The following is a 22,093-nucleotide window of genomic DNA, read 5'->3' as shown; positions in this document are numbered from 1 at the left end:
TATGTATTCGTCAGTATGGTCATCGATTTCTATATCTTTAGCAACAACTGTCAATAACGCTAAATGTAGTAATATCTGACTCAAAATGTCCATCGTCTCTTTCTTTGCTAGTTTTTTTCAACGTTTGTAATCCATGCTCGACATTCGGTTTCGCCGACCGAAAGCGAGGTTTTACAAATAAAACAATTACCTGCAGCCATTTAGTAAGCTATGTAATATAAATTTACGAATAATAACAATTAAAATCGATAAAACACGTTGTACCGAAAACAATAGAAAACGCAGTCCGTTGTCCGTATATATAATAATACCGCGGCAGAAGCGTGTATCGTGTATAATATTATGCTTTATACATCGAACAGCGTTGCATACGTCTAGTATCCAGCGCGACGGTATAGTGACGCAAAGCTAAGACAAAAAATAAAATAGCGTATTACTCGTATTAGCCACGTAATGTATAGTAACAGGAAACCGAGTTGTACCATTGAAAAACCGTGCTAATATTTGTGTTTACCCATCGGCCTGCTCCACAGGGCAAACCGCTGAACATATAGTCGTATCAATCGATCAGAAATATTGTGCAGATGCGAACAGAGAAACGTGCAAGCAGATTGGTTAGAATCTAGGGATGGCGAACTTTTTGATAATTACATGTCAAATCAAAATGTTTGGTTTGATTTTATTTGCCTCGCGTGTCAGAAACTTTTCAGACCATTTTTTTGCTTAAAAAATAATTAATTAAATTAAACATATAAACATAATTTTATTTGTTGTACGTATTTAATTTTACGAGATTAGGAAATGGAAAGTACAGATTACGTCAATTACGACATTACGTTAATAATATCGTACGATATATTACAATAATAAATTAAAAATAATTTCAAATTATCAATAATTTTTTTGGAAAGTGATGTAAAAATTATGTATTATATTTAAATTGGCTTGTCACTCTGTGACATGCGTGACATAGGTTCATCATCCCTGGGTTAGATAGCGTAAACGTTATAACTTATAACACTTATAACCAAAAATGTTCAAGTACATTTAAGACTGATTTTTCGTACGCGACGAAAATATCGTAAAATATAATATATCCCTCAATCTTCTCGCGGCTTATCCATTTCCCTACTCACATCCAGTGGCGTATTTATGAATTTTAGGATAAGGGCAACACATATTTTGCCGCCTCCCCTCCAGTAAAAAAAAAATAAAAAACTTCTACGCCGCGCCATGGTGAAACTGTTAATACCATATAAGATATAACACACCGTATTATATAAATAGTAAATACTATAGTATGTTAGTATTCTATGCCTCTATGGCACACATTTGTTGTGAAAAATATTAATGATTGACGTCACTACGTCAGTACTCAGTATGTAAAGTACGAAATAAAAATTTTCCTCCCCTCTAAATCTTTAAAAATTTGTCGCTCTGGGTAACGGGACCCAAAGCCCCTACCTAAATACGCCCCTGTTCACGTCTCACAATGTTACAGTGGCGGCGACGACGACACTGGACCTACGGCATTTGCCATATTGTCATTATAATAATAATTATTATTTATTACTATGTAATAGTGTAATACTAATATATAAAAATTAAAAATGATCAAAATTCATTGTCAGATAAAATTGCGATTTGTTTTTTAAAAAAAACCTAACCAGTCGGGGGACTGCCGGTAGAAGTGAAAACTTCTTTAGGCACGTTGGGCACCCCGTAAGAAAGCATTTGCGGGTGAGGAAAAAAGTATGAAATCGCGACACCGCCACCGAGAGCACATGTATATATATACTGTGGTATATACTGTTATACTTAAGTGTGAGCGTGTATGTGTATATATACTAGAACAATTTCACTTCGTTTTTAAAAATTTTGTAATGCTTAGGAAATAATATACCACGAATTGTTTTATTTATCAATATAAAATACTATACATAATTATTTCAGTTATTTTACATAAAAGGAAAAAAAATTACATGTCAAAATTATTACAAATGCTTTACAAAAATGAGTTAAAGTACACTCAGAAAAATCAATTTCCATCCATCATTTCACCAACTCTTGCACCATCATCACTGCCAGCATCATCGCCAATTTCTAAAACTGATACAATTGGTTTATGGTAGCTAAAGTTTATGATACAAACAATTTTGATTCGAATTTATTCAAATATCTTGTAAAGACCGCATCAATAGTAGTTTTGTATCTTGTTGTGCTAAGATTGCGATCATTTGACATGTTAAAACCAAATTCATTTTTGAAAAATTCCAATAATGGTAGATTTTTATCGTCTGCAAAGTTTATATTGAAATCCCCACTCAAAATCATTGGCAAATCATCGAATCTTTTTCCAATTTTTTGGTGAAGCAATGCAGATGCGCCATGAGAATAAATAAATAAATTTTCATAAAAGAAGTCTCGTATAGCACGTCTAGTATTCCAATTTTTTTATGTGTTTATGCTCTCCTGCACATGCACGCGCTATGATACGACACAATGCTTGCGGCTACCCAAATTGGATAAACTATTTTTATATTGAAGAATATTAACAGTAAGTATAAAAGGACGTGCTTACACTGCGTGAACTACGTATATACTAATATTAATGTACTTAGCTTAGCTGTATAAAAGCAGGCGGGCGTTGTTGTTTTCCCGTAACTGCCGTCTGCTGCGCGCGCAGCTTTGATACACTAATGTATATACCACAGTACATATATATACTCGCGGTGGCGGTGTCGCGAGATCATACTTTTTTCCTCACTCGCAAATGCTTTCTTACACGGGGTGCCCAGCGTGCTTAAAGAAGTTTTCACTTCAAAAATAAGTAGCTGATATCACACCAAAAATATCTCGTTATAACTCCGTGTAAAAATAAGCTAAGTAAAAAAAAAATTCATTTATAGTGACATTACATTAAGTAAGTAATGATTAAACCTTTAAAAGACGCGATATAATATGGAATCTAAGAAAAATGCCATTTTGTAATATTACAAATACTACGCGATGAAAGTTTCGAAAAAGTTAATATCCCCCCCCCCCCGATCCACAGCTTATCCATTCCCATACAGTAATAATATGTAAAACAAATCATTTCTGTGATTATTTTTTTTTTTTTTGCGTTACCATATTTCTGACCATATTATACTAATAAATAATAAAATTTAAATAGGTATTTCAATACTTAAAAATATTTAGTTTTACTAGTATAGACACTTCGTAGTTGAGGTAGTAATAATAGATATTTACACTCTACAGTAAATTCGAAGTTTAAAATCATTAATTTTCATCTTGTAGTAAATTTTCCTAGCTTTTCTAATATTATGTAGGCTAAGTGCTTTGTCACCTTCTGGAACACGGTCATAATATTTAAAAATGATGCGAGGATACCAGTTATTCTGCGCGGAGATATCACGTACTGGTGTGGCGTCCTTCTAATATTAATCACTTTATTTTGAAATTTTATTGTGTATAGTAAAATTCATATATAAGTACGTAAACGATAAAGTCTCACAACTAATGTTTTTGATTTATAACAAAGTAAATAACAATGTTATTCATCATTTAAATACATTATTTTGTCCAAATCTGAAATACAAATATCTATAATAAAATATGTATATTTTTTGGATTTTTTTATGAAGAACGTTTTATTAAATGTTTTAACCTTATAGCCACTTTTATACATGTTTCACTACAAAATACTTGTAGACTTGATGATGACTTTATGATTTTAAAAAATGTTATAAGCATTTCAACTTAAAATGAATAAAAAAAAATTGTGCCTATGTATTTTTATAAATTTATACATAGATATACAAACAATTTATGTGGGATCTTGTATTGATTATTGACCCAGCAAATAATTTTATAGTAATAGTAAAATCTACTTGATTAATCTGAAATTAAATGAGTTTTTTATTAATGAATAGTATTGCGATTATTTTTATATGGAAGCCTACTTTTTACTGAGAAATTGATTTATCATTCCATTTTTAATTACATAATATTAATATTGGTTTTTAGTTCTTATTATATTATTTAACTTCTTAGTTAATGAATTTGATGTTAATATAATATTTATGAGTATAAGAATATAAATATATAATATGATTGAGTTCTATATGTTAAGTATATTAATGTAGGCAAGGGCGTAGCCAGGGGGAGGTTTCAGGGTTCAGACCCCCTCCCCCCCTCGAAAATTTTCCTTGAAATAAGATTGAATAGGTTTAAATTCCTATTACATTTAAAACTTGTATAATATAACATATTTATACTCTAAACCCTCCAACAATTTTTTAGCTATGGTCTTGAATGTAGGTATATATATATTAGTGATATTACATAGTTACATCTTACATATATAGATACTTCATTTTCATCTAATTTTTTTTCATTGGTTTTTATTTTTTATCTTAAGACTGTTTGTATTTGATTTTAATTTAAAATAATAAATTAGTGTATATTTTTAGAAAGATAGTCTCGAATTAACAGTATGCTAGTTGTTTTAGTGATTTTCTATAGTAATTATAATTTAATCCATTACACTTTCTTACATAATAAGATAAATTTGTATTTTAGATTGCAGGAGTTATAATGAAAAATGTATCCGGTTCAACGATAGTTGATATAATTAAAGCGGTTACTGGATGTTTACAACAGGCCGAAGAAAGATATTAATATTAATTAAAATTAGTTTCTTGGTTGTATAAAAGTAGCAATGAAGAATAAGTACTTCTTCAAACAAGTTTTTTTCATTTCATATATACTAGTAGCGTAACTAGAAATTGTTTTAGAGAGGGATCTAACATTTTTACTTAATTTGTTCTTTAAATATAATCATAGTAATGGGCGATCGTGGGGAGGGCAAGACTGTGCACTTGCCCCCTCTCCTCTGGAAAAATAATATAAACTTAAAATTTAATACATGCACTTATTAGGTACTTAGGTAACATGTTACCTTTTTGAGAATATATTACAGCTCATAATTTGAAAAAAATATTGGCTCCTCTTTAAAGTTTTACTTATGGGCATCCATGATCATAGTTAAATTTAAACTAACAGATTACTATAAAATATAACATAAATAATAATTTATAACAGTTAAATGCACAGTACACACATATAGCTTTACTGCAATAGATAGATATTATAAAAAATATAATATAAAATCAATTTTTATTTGTTGCATAGTTGAGTTTAGAAAAATAACGATAGTTTTAAGTTATTATCACAACTTGTAGTCCATGTTTATCTTAAAAGTTAACAGTCTTCGGGTTAAAGGCCACAACAGACCAAATGTATAATATAAATTATGTTTAATATGATAAATACGATAACAAATAACAAATGATTTAGATTTCAAAATAATATTAATAATATTAATATTATTTTATTTTAAGTTTTATTAAATTAAATTTGAATCGCGTAAAAAAATTTTAACGTTGTAATTTCAATGGGGGAGGGGGGTCCGGACCCGAAATCCCCCTCTAAGGTACATACATTATTTGTTACTTTAATGAAAATACAAATTTACAATTATAAAAATGCAAGTAAAAATGAAGTATATTTGTTTGAAAAATTTTTGAAAGGAGATATTGTTGTCAATTATTTATACATTTTTGAAAACTTAATATTATTTATGAGGCCTTGTTTACATCCTTACCATCTGTAATAAACTATACTTGATCTAATCATTAATAATTGAAAATTTAAATGATTCTTTTTCACTCGGCAGCGATACGTCGTGCATGATGCATCTATTTGTGTTGCTCCGTGTTATCTACCGTCCTAAATACTTAACGGAATCACATAATTTTTACATCAATCGATGCAACTATTAATTTACAATAACCTATAGTTCTACAATCAACTATCGTCTCCAATCAACCACCCCAGAGGTACCAAGAGCGTATTTGAAGGTGTGAAGCCCCCTCCCCTCGTTGCTCGTATTTTATTCTGTATAATCCATTAATTAATAATTTATTTAAAAAATGTTGGTTTGATAAAAATCGTAAGTCGTAATAATATCATACTTAACATAATAACAATTTTATACCTATTTAGGTAACGAACTGAAAATTATTTTCAGTGTGTATAGAAGAAAAATTAATTTTGCCCTCCCCCCACCCATAATCACAACAGCTCAAATACGCCCTTGAAGGGTACCAGAAAACAGGCAAATTCGTAAATATTAAATACATTTATTATTAATTATAATAATTACCTAATTACCAATATCCCAGGTATCGTAAACACGGTGACCTTTGTGAACCTTAATAAGAAACCATCACATTGCCGGCCAGCCATACAGTATCACCAATTAAAATAAAAAAATAATCAAATTATTAAAACAAATACACAATCAAACAAATGACCACTTCTTCACACCTCAAAGACAAACTTCTTCCACACCTCCGTTCACGCCAACAGCAATTATTACAAATAAATCAAAACAATTTATCACTACCAATCGCTATGCTATTCTTACTCCAACAGAAAACTAATAGACCGTTCTTGATAATCATGTTAAACGGTGGTGCGCCTGCTTCTACCAATCAGGATGAACTAGATACTTTCACACATACACTAAAGAACAACATGTAGCCTCCCATATTCATAAAAGGCATAATCGATTTTTTTTTTTTTTTTTGTCTACTAAACGTCTTCAAAGAAATGTTAGGCCTTGAAAACTTCACCTGCAAATCAACTCTAGGCCATCTAAAACACATAGGGTTGACTCAGTGGCGTAATTGTGGGGGGGGGCAAGAGGGGGCGCACTTGGCCCCCCCTGACAATTTTTTGAAAGCTAAAGGTATATATTTTAACCTGGGGGGGAGGGGTGTCAGGGTTTTGATAATTATAAATATATTTATTTATTTATTTATATGTATTACATTCATTATACATTGCCCCCCCTAGATTTTTTCCCAGTTACGCCACTGGGTTGACTAACCCAATACTCCCGACATCTATAGAAAACTTATAACCTTCCTGAAAAATATTCATGCTCAATACCACACCTACCAACTCCAATCGGATAAACCGTATAGAATAGTTATTAAAAATATTCATTGCACATCGTTGTAATTGGAAGAAATATCCGCTGCAATAGAAGAAATAGGATATACTATCCAAAACATAACAAATATAAACATAACAATATCATTCCCTGCATTCCTTTATTTACCCCACTGTAACGATAGAAAAATAACGTTAATGTATTAAAATGTTACCTGCTATTAAGTTGACTTGTTTTCTTTTTTCTTACTCTCATATTATAAGTAAACAACAATTAATTTAATTATAATAGTTATACATTTTTAAGCAACTCGTATGATACTAGTGGTTGACGTATAAAATGATTAAAATGTTAAGTAAAACATACCATTTTTATGATTGGCTTACATTTCTGACGATAGTGTCACATAGGTATATAAAAAAAGCAAATTGTTGTAAATCCAATATGTTCTTCTCTTGGTTCAGAATTTAAAATGTATTGTGATTGTATGTAAGGCCGTAGGGGATGGTAGGATGGCCTTCTATTGGATATTTTAAATTCATAGTTTTGTATGTAGCCCCCTGCCAGAATTTTTTAACCCTAGTTGCACCTATGCCCATACTCATATTGCTGCGGCAACAACGACGTACGACGCCAGACGTAGTACACCAGACCCACGACGTTTGCAGTATCGTAATAATTGTAATAATTATTATTACTATGTATATTAATAAATAAAAATGACCAAAAATTGAAAATTTATCTTCAAATTTAACAAAGTCAAATAAATTTGCAACTTTTTTTATAAAAAAAATAGCTAATATCACACCAATAACACTTTGTTATACCTCTATGTAAAAAAAAAAGTAAGTTAAAAAAAATCCTGTAGTTACATTACATTTAGTAGGTAATATTATCAGACCTTTAAAAGACATGATAATAAATGGGAAATAAGTAAAATGCCATTTTTAATACTACAATTACCTTTGACGAAAAATAAGATCAATCGTTAAGAGGCCGTAACACCCATGTGTTGTCTCCGTCTTACAAGTACGTAACATAGAAAATGTATGCTCAGCAGATCACGTTTAGCTCCGTTAGTTTAAAAATTAGAGAGAATCAACCTATTATGAAACTTGATGGTAAGAACATTATCTGTGTTTGTATGTTGGTTTTTTACGATTATTAGGTTTATAAGTGAGTTATGAGCATTTTTAATTTACGCTATGTTATATACTCATAACTTGCTAAAAAATTGAACTATCGTAAAAAACCAACATATAAACACAGATAATTTTCTTACTATCAAGTTTCATAATAGGTCGATTTTTAAACTGACGGAGCTAAACGTAATCTGCTGAGCGTAAATTTGCTATGTTACGTACTTGTAAGACAGAAACAACACATGCGGGTGTTGGTGTACAGCCCTCTTAAGTTAAAACTTAGTCAATATAATATTGTTTACCTATTTTACGGACGGCGGACGTGTTAGTATACTTATATAAATACAAATAAGTAACTATTATAGTAAATTTCGTTAGTAAATTAATAATTATAAACAATTTGTTGATTAGGTGTTTAACTTTACAATTGATCTTATTTATTGTCGTAGCTATTTGTAATATTAAAAATGGCATTTTACTTAGTTCCCATATTGTATCACGTCTTTTAAATGTATAATCATTTCCTACAAAATGTAATGTAAATATCACCTAACCTTTTTATTAACTTGGTGTAAGTGTAATATCAGCTATTATTTTTGTAAAAAAAGTCGCAAATTTATTTGAATTGAAAAAAATGAATTTTCAAGAGCCACTGGAGAATAAATACATTTTATTTTATTTTTACATATTTCGTAAATTTTGACAATTTCGGTGGTTTAGTAGTATTTAGTATTATATATTTATACTTCGATAATAATAAAAAATTGAAAGTGTATCCTTATGGGAAATAATTATTAGTTAAATATCAATAACTTGATTATAGTTTATCTTATTTGTTTCTGTTCGATAACCATACATTAATGATCTTAGATTATACTTTATATTCAACAATTATTAGACAAAAAATATTAACAAATTTTCAACGGTATCAGTACTTGCGTTCGCATGGTTGTGAAAATATCTTAATATTTTATAGTTTTTAAATTAAATTGATTATAAATTAAGAACAATTAATTTATTGTAAATTATTCAAAAATTATTTAAAATTTTATTTTAGTTTTACACGTTAACATAATTTTTAATTTATACTACATATATATATGTACATATTATTGGTTTTTTATTACATATTAATCACAGCCCTAATTATAATTATTACCATCGATTATATATACAATATATATATCATATATTTATTAATATAAACACTATAAACATTAAATAGATGTATTCTCGATGTGATTTGATAAAAAATTATTTCTAAATAAACTATTTTTTATGCTGATGGCGTAATTGCCAAACGTTGAAACGTGAACAAACCTAAAACGAGTAAAAACGAAAAAAAAGTTCAAAAAGATAATTCGTTAAATTGTTATACGGGGGTATCCGGGTATACCATAAAGAAACGTATGCGTATACGAAAAAAAAAGCCATTCGATTTTCAACTATTTTGCACCCCGATTACAGGGTAAATAATGATCCTACGCATTTTGACCATAGAACCTTTAAAACTCGCATAACATTTATGAGTCAGCACTCAAATTTCGAAAAGATTGAACAAAAAATCAAGTTCAAAAAATTCGGAAAATACATAAAATCTAACTACCAAAAAAGAAAAAGAAAATCATAACATCCCAACAAAACGTCCGATTACTTCGGTTTTGGTACCGTTCAATTTTTTACAAAATGTCTAAACGATTCATAGATAAAACTGCTCTAACCACCCAAAGTCTAAGTGATCCGTGGCAACAAAGTCCAAAAACTGCAAAATCCTAAGAAACAACGTCAAAAATAGGGGTAAAAAAGGCTCCTACAGTGTTGACACAAGACGCCGATTTTGATCACTGACCTACAAAAAATCGAACCTATGCATTTCAGAAACGTGGAACAAAAACTAAACATATTTTAAAATATCCATGGGGGGGGGGGTGGCACAAGGCACAAGGAGCCATAGGACCCTCCGAACACCGAAAGACTTTATGAAAAACGACTTAAAACAAAACTTTTCGTGAAGAAACTATGCTCCAACATCGAAACCCGAAACCCAGACAAATAACACTCGATTAAAAAACTCAAATTTTGGAATTCCAAGGCCCCAAAGTGGGTCCTCGACAAAAGACACCAAATTTGATCAGCATTCTCCAAAATACCGGAATCTTGAGTTTCAAAAATGTTGAAATTTTTTTTGGATTTTTGGAGGGGCCTAATCATTGTTTAGGGACGTAACTTTTATACCTGTAGAGACAATAGTTTTTACGTACAAATTTTTCAAAATTATAATTTATAATATATCATATCATTGCCGCATGATTATCGATGTGATTTGATGAAAAACTCCTACTAAATAAACAATATTTTATGCTGATGGGCCAACAACTAACCTAAGTCCGGTGATTTGGTACATAAGACTAATTCTAATTGTAAAGCGTGTAGAGACCCGTTTATATATTAAGTCTCTGCTGGACAAAAGCACGGTAAAGAGTAAAGGTGGTGGATAGGAGAAGCTGAAATGTGATGGAGATGAGCTAATACAGTAATACTGCTCCTTCAATATGTTTAATAGTACAACTACTATTTCATTAGTTTTCATAGAAAACTAAATGTAAGGTATTCTTAACAACATGGATATTACAATATTAAGATGACTCATAACACTTGGTAAAATCATTCAAACAATATTATAATTGAATGAAAGTACCGTAAAATATCTATTAAAACTAGACAATTTAAATTACAATACTTTGGGTTATGGTTACATTGAAACGTTATATAAATATCAAAATATAACAGATGATAAGAGATATTAACTTTGATAAGCCATAAAAGATAGTACAAATCAACCAGAATGTTGTGTTGAATTTGAATGTAAAATAAATGTAACTAATTAATACACTTGTACAATAACTTAAAATTGCTTTTTTTAATGTAGTATGACATAACCATTCTTCAAATAAAATTCTGATTTGAACGTAATAATATCATATTATAATTGAATAAAAGTACCGTAAAATATTTATTAAAACTAAACAATTTAAATTACAATACTTTGGGTTATGGTTACATTGAAATGTTATAATAAAATAAACATATTGAAATTAAAATAATATTTATAGCTAAGGCAAATTTTTAGAATGACAATTACAAGCTTAGAGGGTATATACAAATCGTTTATTCAGATTTCTAACAAATTTAAATTATTCTACTACGATTAATTTAATACCAATTACAATCATCAACCATTACACGTACATTACATAAAACCATAATTTTTATTAGAATCTTCAAGTCCCTTTCCAATGTGAGATGTTGAAACTTTCCCAAGTGGTAGAAAAGTTCACTAACACACAAACTTCATTCTTATTACAACATTCGTGAAAGCAGTTTGCAGTTGAAACTTAAATACTAATACGAATGTAAAACTGCAAATAGATATGAAATATAAATATATAACAGATGATAAGAAATAATAATTTTGAAAAAATTAAAAAAAAAAAAAATCGTACATATCTACTAGCATGTTTTGTTGGAATTGAATGTAAAATAAGTGTATATAAAGAATACACTTGTACAATAACTTAAAATTGCCGTTTTTTAATAGACTATGACATAACCATACCTAAAAAATAATACTGATTTGAACATAATAATATCAAATCGTTATTGAATTGGTGTACTGTAAAACATCTATTAAAACTAGACAATTTAAATAACAATACTTTGGAGTATGGTTTAATGAAAATCTAATTATGAAATAAACGTAGTAATAATAAAAAGATTTTTTAAAGCTGCGGCATATTTTAAGAATGAAAATTAAAAGCTCAATTTGTTTACCAATACTATATTCATATTTTTAACAAATTTCAATTGTTACACTACTATTAAGTTACTAGCAATTACATTTTACATTCATTACAAGTACATTGCATAAAATCATTATTATTATCAGAATCTTCAAGTCCATGTTCAATGTAGGATGTTGAAACTTTCCCAAATTCCAAAAATGTTAATTAATGTCTCAGCATGCCTTGAACGATCTGCTGTACTGCCATCTACAAAATAGAAGTTATATATGTATAAAGGTTGGAGAAATTATAATAATGACACACAATAAAAGATGGTACAAATCTACCAGAATGTTGTGTTGAATTTGAATGTAAAATAAATTTAACTAAGAATATACTTGTACAATTACTTTAAAATTTCTGCTTTTCAATATGAAAAATCTATGAATTTGTGAAATTTATCTAAAATACCATTCAAAATCATTTTTATAGTGTTATTGAAGTATCAACTTAAATAAAATATGCATGAATAATAACAATGGAGAATTAGAATCATTTTCTCAATCTAATAGTCGCGTTTCCTGACTCTAACTTTTTGTTACACTACTATTAAATGACAATCAATTACATTCAATGACCATTACACGTATATTACATAAACCATTATAATTATCAGCATTTTCCAGTCCATTTTCAGCGTAGGATGTTGAGACTTTCTCAAGTGGTAGAAATGTTCATTCATGTCTCAGCTTCTCTTGAATAATCTGCTGCACTGCCGTCTAAAAAGAATAGTCAGTTAAATATGAATAATATTTGGAGGATAAAATGTCACTACTACACGTCATAAGCAGTACAAATATCTTTATATGACAACTATTACATGAACACTTCACTATTCAGAAGTGGATACAATCAAACAAAAACTAATATACAAACTTCGTTCTCAATAACAAATACTTGAAAAAAATTTAGAGTTGAAGCTTAAAAATACAAATATGAATGTAAAACTGCAAAACAAGATAAAATATTGTTTTATTCCATAATGATTTGATATTATTATGTGAATTTGCATTTTGCAGATTGTGAAAATGCATCTTATTTACCATTGTAACATTCATATATTTCATTGAAGCTGATCCATCATAAACACTATAAAACATGGTTTTACATAATAATTTATACAAATATTACAAATTTATATTTTTTTCATATTGAAAATCAGCAAGTTTAAGTTATTGTACAAGTATATTTTTTTTATACATTTTTTTTTCATTAAAATTCAACACAACACTCTGGTAGATTTTTATTATCTTTTATTGCTCATCAATCATTATTATTATAATTTCTCTAACCATTATACATATATATATGACTATTTTATTTAGATGACAGTATAATAGTAGATAACTCAAGGCATGCTGAGACATTAATTAACATTTTTGGAATTTGGGAAAGTTTCAACATCCTACATTGAACATGGACTTGAAGATTCTGATAATAATAATGATTTTATGCAATGTACTTGTAATGAATGTAAAATGTAATTGCTAGTAACTTAATAGTAGTGTAACAATTGAAATTTGTTAAAAATATGAATATAGTATTGGTAAACAAATTGAGCTTTTAATTTTCATTCTTAAAATATGCCTCAGCTTTAAAAAATCTTTTTATTATTACTACGTTTATTTCATAATTAGATTTTCATTAAACCATACTCCAAAGTATTGTTATTTAAATTGTCTAGTTTTAATAGATGTTTTACAGTACACCAATTCAATAACGATTTGATATTATTATGTTCAAATCAGTATTATTTTTTAGGTATGGTTATGTCATAGTCTATTAAAAAACGGCAATTTTAAGTTATTGTACAAGTGTATTCTTTATATACACTTATTTTACATTCAATTCCAACAAAACATGCTAGTAGATATGTACGATTTTATTTTTTTTTAATTTTTTCAAAATTATTATTTCTTATCATCTGTTATATATTTATATTTCATATCTATTTGCAGTTTTACATTCGTAATTCGTATTAGTATTTAAGTTTCAACTGCAAACTGCTTTCACGAATGTTGTAATAAGAATGAAGTTTGTGTGTTAGTATAATAATAAAGGTTTTATGCAATGTACATGAAATGAATATAGAATGTAATTGATAGTCAATTAATAGTAGGATAACATATAATAAGTGTCTAAAAACCCTGATCATTATGTTAAGAAAATAATTCTTATTTACCATCATCAACATTCATATGTTTCATTTAAGCTTACACTGCATAAACACTATAAAACATGGTTTTGCATAATAATTTAGACAATTATTGCTAATTCATATTTTTAACTGCTTATAAAACACACAATTCTCATGTTAATCTCTTGTAACCAGGACCACTATATTAAGAAAATGATTCTAATTTACTATTATTAACTTGCATACATTTCATTTAAGCTGATACTTTAATAACACTATAAAACATGCATTTTTATATGATAATCTTTACGAATATTAAAAATTCATATTGTTATCTGCTTATAAAACACTCAATTCTTAAGTTAGTGTCATGAAATCCAGACCATTAGATTAAGTAAATGATTCTAATTTACTATTATTAACTTCTATAGATATTATGTAAGCTGATTCTTCATAAACACTATAATACATGATTTTATATGATGATTTTGACGATTATTAAAAATTCATTTTTTTAACTGTTTATAAAACACACAATTCTCATGTTAATCTCTTGAAACCAGGACCACTATATTAAGAAAATGATTCTAATTTACCATTATTAACTTGCATACATTTCATTTAAGCTGATACTTTAATAACACTATAAAACATGCATTTTTATATGATAATCTTTACGAATATTAAAAATTCATATTATTATCAGCTTATAAAACACTCAATTCTTAAGTTAGTGTCATGAAATCCAGACCATTATATTAAGTAAATGATTCTTTTTTACTATTATTAACGTCTATAGATATTATGTTAGCTGATTCTTCATAAATACTATAAAACATATTTTTATTTGATAAGTTTGAGAAATATTATGAATTCCTATTTTAATCTGCTTATAAACAGTCAAATATTAAATGTATACGCCAACAGAGGGAGTGAGCGTCGCCGTAGTAGGGACGACATCCGTCGGCCGAATCGCCTCGGAAAGAAACTAGATAGTTGTGTGGCGTTCACCGTACTGCTGTGTATCGTAACGGGTCGTTGTTTTTACTTAGATTTTGAGTCTACTCGTTATTTATTAATTAAGATTTTTAATATTATAAACGAATTGTTCATATTTTATGCCCGAAGTTAACACAAGTAACTGTCTTGATCCTTGACTACTAGATCAAGAAAATGATTCTAATTTATAATTTTTAACTTTCATTTTTTTCATTTTACCTGATATTTTTACTTCATAAAAACTATAAAATATGATTTTATAAGTTAATATTGACGAATAATACAACTTAACATTTTTTCGTATTGAAAAGGAGCGATTTTCAGTTGTTGTGCAAATGTATTCTTTAGTTAAACTCATAATACATTTGAATTCCTTCTACAAAACATTCTGGTACATTTGTACTATCTTTTATGGCTTATCATAATTATTATTTATTATCATCTGTTATCTATGTTTTGCAGTTCTACATTCGTTTTTGTATTTAAGTTTCAATTGTAAATTCCTTTCATGTATTTTGTATAAAAATGAAGTTTGTCTGTTAGTTTATGTTTTGATAGTTTCCACTTCTGAATTACTCAGTGTTGTCCACGTACTAGTTGTTATATAAAAATTGTCGTTCTCCTTATGGTATCTAGTAGTGACGTTTTGTCCTCCAACCATTATACAGATTTAACTTACTATTTTTTTTTTGATGGCTGTACACCAGATATACTCAGGACATATTGATACATGAATTACCATTTCTACCACATGGGAAAGTTTCAACATCCTACGTTGAAAATGGACTGGACGATCCTGATAATAATAATAGTTTTATGCATAGTACGAGTAATGAATATTGAATATAATTGATAGTCAATTAATAGTAGTGTAACAAAAAGTTAGTGTCATGAAATCCAGACCATTAGATTAAGTATATGATTCTTATTTATCATTACCAATTTCCATATATATCATATAAGCTGATACTTCATAAACACTATAAAACATGTTTTTATATGATTATTTTGACTCGTATTTTATATTCATATTTTTAACTGCTTATAAAACAGTGAATTCTGAAGTTAGTGTCATGAAATCCAGACCATTAGATTAAGTAAATGATTCTAATTTACTATTATTAACTAGCATACATTTCATTTAAGCTGATACTTCAATAACGCTATAAAACATGAGTTTATATGATAATTTTGACAAATATTAAAAATTCATTTTTTTAACTGTTTATAAAACACTCAATTCTTAAGTTAGTGTCATGAAATCCAGACCATTAGATTAAGTAAATGATTCTAATTTACTATTATTAACTTCTATAGATATTATGTAAGCTGATTCTTCATAAACACTATAATACATGATTTTATATGATGATTTTGACGATTATTAAAAATTCATTTTTTTAACTGTTTATAAAACACACAATTCTCATGTTAATCTCTTGTAACCAGGACCACTATATTAAGAAAATGATTCTAATTTACTATTATTAATTAGCATACATTTCATTTAAGCTGATGCTTTATAAACACTATAAAACATTATTTTATATGATAATCTTTACGAATATTAAAAATTCAAATTATTATCTGCTTATAAAACACTCAATTCTTAAGTTAGTGTCATGAAATCCAGACCATTAGATTAAGTAAATGATTCTAATTTACTATTATTAACTTCTATAGATATTATGTAAGCTGATTCTTCATAAACACTATAATACATGATTTTATATGATGATTTTGACGATTATTAAAAATTCATTTTTTTAACTGTTTATGAAACACACAATTCTCATGTTAATCTCTTGAAACCAGGACCACTATATTAAGAAAATGATTCTAATTTACCATTATTAACTTGCATACATTTCATTTAAGCTGATACTTTAATAACACTATAAAACATGCATTTTTATATGATAATCTTTACGAATATTAAAAATTCATATTATTATCTGCTTATAAAACACTCAATTCTCAAGTTAATCTCTTGAAACCTGGACCACTATATTAAGAAAATAATTCTAATTTACTATTATTAACTTCTATAGATATTATGTAAGCTGATTCTTCATAAACACTATAATACATGATTTTATATGATAATTTTGACGGTTATTAAAAATTCAAATTATTATCTGCTTATAAAACACTCAATTCTTAAGTTAGTGTCATGAAATCCAGACCATTATATTAAGTAAATGATTCTTTTTTACTATTATTAACGTCTATAGATATTATGTTAGCTGATTCTTCATAAATACTAAAAAACATGTTTTTATATAATAAGTTTGAGAAATATTATGAATTCCTATTTTAATCTGCTTATAAACAGACAAATATTAAATGTATACACCAACAGAGAGCGTGAGCGTCGCCGTAGTAGGGACGACATCCGTCGGCCGAATCGCCTCAGAAAGAAACTAGATAGTTGTGTGGCGTTCACCGTACTGCTGTGTATCGTAACGGGTCGTTGTTTTTACTTAGATTTTGAGTCTACTCGTTATTTATTAATTAAGATTTTTGATATTATAAACGAATTGTTCATATTTTATGCCCGAAGTTAACACAAGTAACTGTCTTGATCCTTGACTACTAGATCAAGAAAATGATTCTAATTTATAATTTTTAACTTTTATTTTTTTCATTTTACCTGATATTTTTACTTCATAAAAACTATAAAATATGATTTTATAAGTTAATTTTGACGAATAATACAACTTAACATTTTTTCGTATTGAAAAGGAGCTAATTTTCAGTTGTTGTACAAATGTATTCTTTAGTTACACTCATAATACATTTGAATTCCTTCTACAAAACATTCTGGTACATGTGTACTATCTTTTATGGCTTATCATAATTATTATTTATTATCATCTGTTATCTATGTTTTGCAGTTCTACATTCGTTTTTGTATTTAAGTTTCAATTGTAAATTCCTTTCATGTATTTTGTATAAAAATGAAGTTTGTCTGTTAGTTTATGTTTTGATAGTTTCCACTTCTGAATTACTCAGTGTTGTCCACGTACTAGTTGTTATATAAAAATTGTCGTTCTCCTTATGGTATCTAGTAGTGACGTTTGTCCTCCAACCATTATACAGATTTAACTTACTATTTTTTTTTAGATGGCTGTACACCAGATATACTCAGGACATATTGATACATGAATTACCATTTCTACCACATGGGAAAGTTTCAACATCCTACGTTGAAAATGGACTGGACGATCCTGATAATAATAATAGTTTTATGCATAGTACGAGTAATGAATATTGAATATAATTGATAGTCAATTAATAGTAGTGTAACAAAAAGTTAGTGTCATGAAATCCAGACCATTAGATTAAGTATATGATTCTTATTTATCATTACCAATTTCCATATATATCATATAAGCTGATACTTCATAAACACTATAAAACATGTTTTTATATGATTATTTTGACTCGTATTTTATATTCATATTTTTAACTGCTTATAAAACAGTGAATTCTGAAGTTAGTGTCATGAAAGTCAGACCATTAGATTAAGAAAATTATTCTAATTTACCATTATTAACTAGCATACATTTCACTTAAGCTGATACTTCAATAACGCTATAAAACATGATTTTATATGATAATTTTGACGAATATTAAAAATTCATTTTTTTAACTGTATATAAAACACTCAATTCTTAAGTTAGTGTCATGAAATCCAGACCATTAGATTAAGTATATGATTCTAATTTACTATTATTAACTTCTATAGATATTATGTAAGCTGATTCTTCATAAACACTATAATACATGATTTTATATGATGATTTTGACGATTATTAAAAATTCATTTTTTTAACTGTTTATAAAACACACAATTCTCATGTTAATCTCTTGTAACCAGGACCACTATATTAAGAAAATGATTCTAATTTACCATTATTAACTAGCATACATTTCATTTAAGCTGATACTTCAATAACGCTATAAAACATGATTTTATATGATAATTTTGACGAATATTAAAAATTCATTTTTTTAACTGTTTATAAAACACTCAATTCTTAAGTTAGTGTCATGAAATCCAGACCATTAGATTAAGTAAATGATTCTAATTTACTATTATTAACTTCTATAGATATTATGTAAGCTGATTCTTCATAAACACTATAATACATGATTTTATATGATGATTTTGACGATTATTAAAAATTCATTTTTTTAACTGTTTATGAAACACACAATTCTCATGTTAATCTCTTGAAACCAGGACCACTATATTAAGAAAATGATTCTAATTTACCATTATTAACTTGCATACATTTCATTTAAGCTGATACTTTAATAACACTATAAAACATTCATTTTTATATGATAATCTTTACGAATATTAAAAATTCATATTATTATCTGCTTATAAAACACTCAATTCTCAAGTTAATCTCTTGAAACCTGGACCACTATATTAAGAAAATAAATCTAATTTACTATTATTAACTTCTATAGATATTATGTAAGCTGATTCTTCATAAACACTATAAAACATGATTTTGTATAATAATTTTGACGAATATTAAAAATTCATTTTTTTAACTGTTTATAAAACACACAATTCTCAAGTTAATCTCTTGAAACCTGGACCACTATATTAAGAAATTGATTCTAATTTAAAATTATTAATTTGCATACATTTCATTTAAGCTGATGCTTCATAAACACTAAAAGACATGTTTTAATATGATTATTTTGACTCGTATTTTATATTCATATTTTTAACTGCTTATAAAATACTAAATTCTCAAGTTATTCTTTAACAATTATACATTATTAACTTACTACATTTTTTCAGATTGACGTATGTCAGATCACTCAAGGCATGCAGAAACATGAATTCACATTTCTACCACTTAAGAAAGTATCAACATCCTATGCTGAAAATGGACTAGAAGATACTGCTAATAATATTGGGTTTATGTAATGTGCGTGTAAGGGTTATTGAATATAATTGATAGTAAATTAATGGCAGTGAAACAATTGAGATTCGTTAATAATCTGAATAAAATTTTAGTTAACACCTTTGACTTGTAATTTTCATTCATAAGAGTTACCATTATTAACTTGTATACATTTCATTTGAGCTGATGTTTCATAAACACTATAAAACATCCATTTTTATATGATAATCTTTACGAATATAAAAAAATTCATATTATTATCTGCTTATAAAACACTCAATTCTTAAGTTAGTGTCATGAAATCCAGACCATTAGATTAAGTAAATGATTCTAATTTACTATTATTAACTTCTATAGATATTATGTAAGCTGATTCTTCATAAACACTATAATACATGATTTTATATGATGATTTTGACGATTATTAAAAATTCATTTTTTTAACTGTTTATAAAACACACAATTCTCATGTTAATCTCTTGTAACCAGGAACACTATATTAAGAAAATGATTCTTATTTACTATTATTAATTTGCATACATTTCATTTAAGCTGATACTTTAATAACACTATAAAACATGCATTTTTATATGATAATCTTTACGAATATTAAAAATTCATATTATTATATGCTTATAAAACACTCAATTCTTAAGTTAGTGTCATGAAATCCAGACCATTAGATTAAGTAAATGATTCTAATTTACTATTATTAACTTCTATAGATATTATGTAAGCTGATTCTTCATAAGCACTATAATACATGATTTTATATGATAATTTTGACGGTTATTAAAAATTCATTTTTTTAACTGTTTATAAAACACACAATTCTCATGTTAATCTCTTGTAACCAGAACCACTATATTAAGAAAATGATTCTAATTTACTATTATTAATTTGCATACATTTCATTTAAGCTGATGCTTCAATAACGCTATAAAACATGAGTTTATATGATAATTTTGACAAATATTAAAAATTCATTTTTTTAACTGTTTATAAAACACTCAATTCTTAAGTTAGTGTCATGAAATCCAGACCATTAGATTAAGTAAATGATTCTAATTTACTATTATTAACTTCTATAGATATTATGTAAGCTGATTCTTCATAAACACTATAATACATGATTTTATATGATGATTTTGACGATTATTAAAAATTCATTTTTTTAACTGTTTATAAAACACACAATTCTCATGTTAATCTCTTGTAACCAGGACCACTATATTAAGAAAATGATTCTAATTTACTATTATTAATTAGCATACATTTCATTTAAGCTGATGCTTTATAAACACTATAAAACATTATTTTATATGATAATCTTTACGAATATTAAAAATTCAAATTATTATCTGCTTATAAAACACTCAATTCTTAAGTTAGTGTCATGAAATCCAGACCATTAGATTAAGTAAATGATTCTAATTTACTATTATTAACTTCTATAGATATTATGTAAGCTGATTCTTCATAAACACTATAATACATGATTTTATATGATGATTTTGACGATTATTAAAAATTCATTTTTTTAACTGTTTATGAAACACACAATTCTCATGTTAATCTCTTGAAACCAGGACCACTATATTAAGAAAATGATTCTAATTTACCATTATTAACTTGCATACATTTCATTTAAGCTGATACTTTAATAACACTATAAAACATGCATTTTTATATGATAATCTTTACGAATATTAAAAATTCATATTATTATCTGCTTATAAAACACTCAATTCTCAAGTTAATCTCTTGAAACCTGGACCACTATATTAAGAAAATAATTCTAATTTACTATTATTAACTTCTATAGATATTATGTAAGCTGATTCTTCATAAACACTATAATACATGATTTTATATGATAATTTTGACGGTTATTAAAAATTCAAATTATTATCTGCTTATAAAACACTCAATTCTTAAGTTAGTGTCATGAAATCCAGACCATTATATTAAGTAAATGATTCTTTTTTACTATTATTAACGTCTATAGATATTAT

At 27.2% G+C, this 22,093-nt stretch overlaps 2 long non-coding RNA genes across 3 annotated transcripts in view; both read left to right on the top strand.

Annotated features, from left to right (window-relative positions):
* Window positions 1-13,339: 13,339 nt before the first annotated feature.
* LOC132924594 (uncharacterized) overlaps window positions 13,340-22,093 on the top strand; it is a 231,217-nt gene continuing 222,463 nt past the window's right edge. The window contains exon 1 of one of the 2 annotated variants that reach the window (XR_009661349.1): window positions 13,340-13,466. This is a non-coding gene — a long non-coding RNA (uncharacterized LOC132924594). Of the gene's footprint in view, window positions 13,489-22,093 lie in introns of both variants that reach the window. The other variant, XR_009661348.1, reaches the window with a different exon arrangement.
* On the top strand, window positions 18,276-20,265 carry LOC132927818 (uncharacterized). The gene is made up of 2 exons (XR_009661849.1): window positions 18,276-18,401; window positions 19,973-20,265. It is a non-coding gene; the product is annotated as an uncharacterized LOC132927818 (long non-coding RNA).

Source organism: Rhopalosiphum padi, chromosome 3 (assembly GCF_020882245.1).
Source record: "Rhopalosiphum padi isolate XX-2018 chromosome 3, ASM2088224v1, whole genome shotgun sequence".
Taxonomy (NCBI): domain Eukaryota; kingdom Metazoa; phylum Arthropoda; class Insecta; order Hemiptera; family Aphididae; genus Rhopalosiphum; species Rhopalosiphum padi.
Note: the sequence above shows the minus strand (reverse complement) of the source record. Positions and strands in the feature narration are given on the sequence as shown.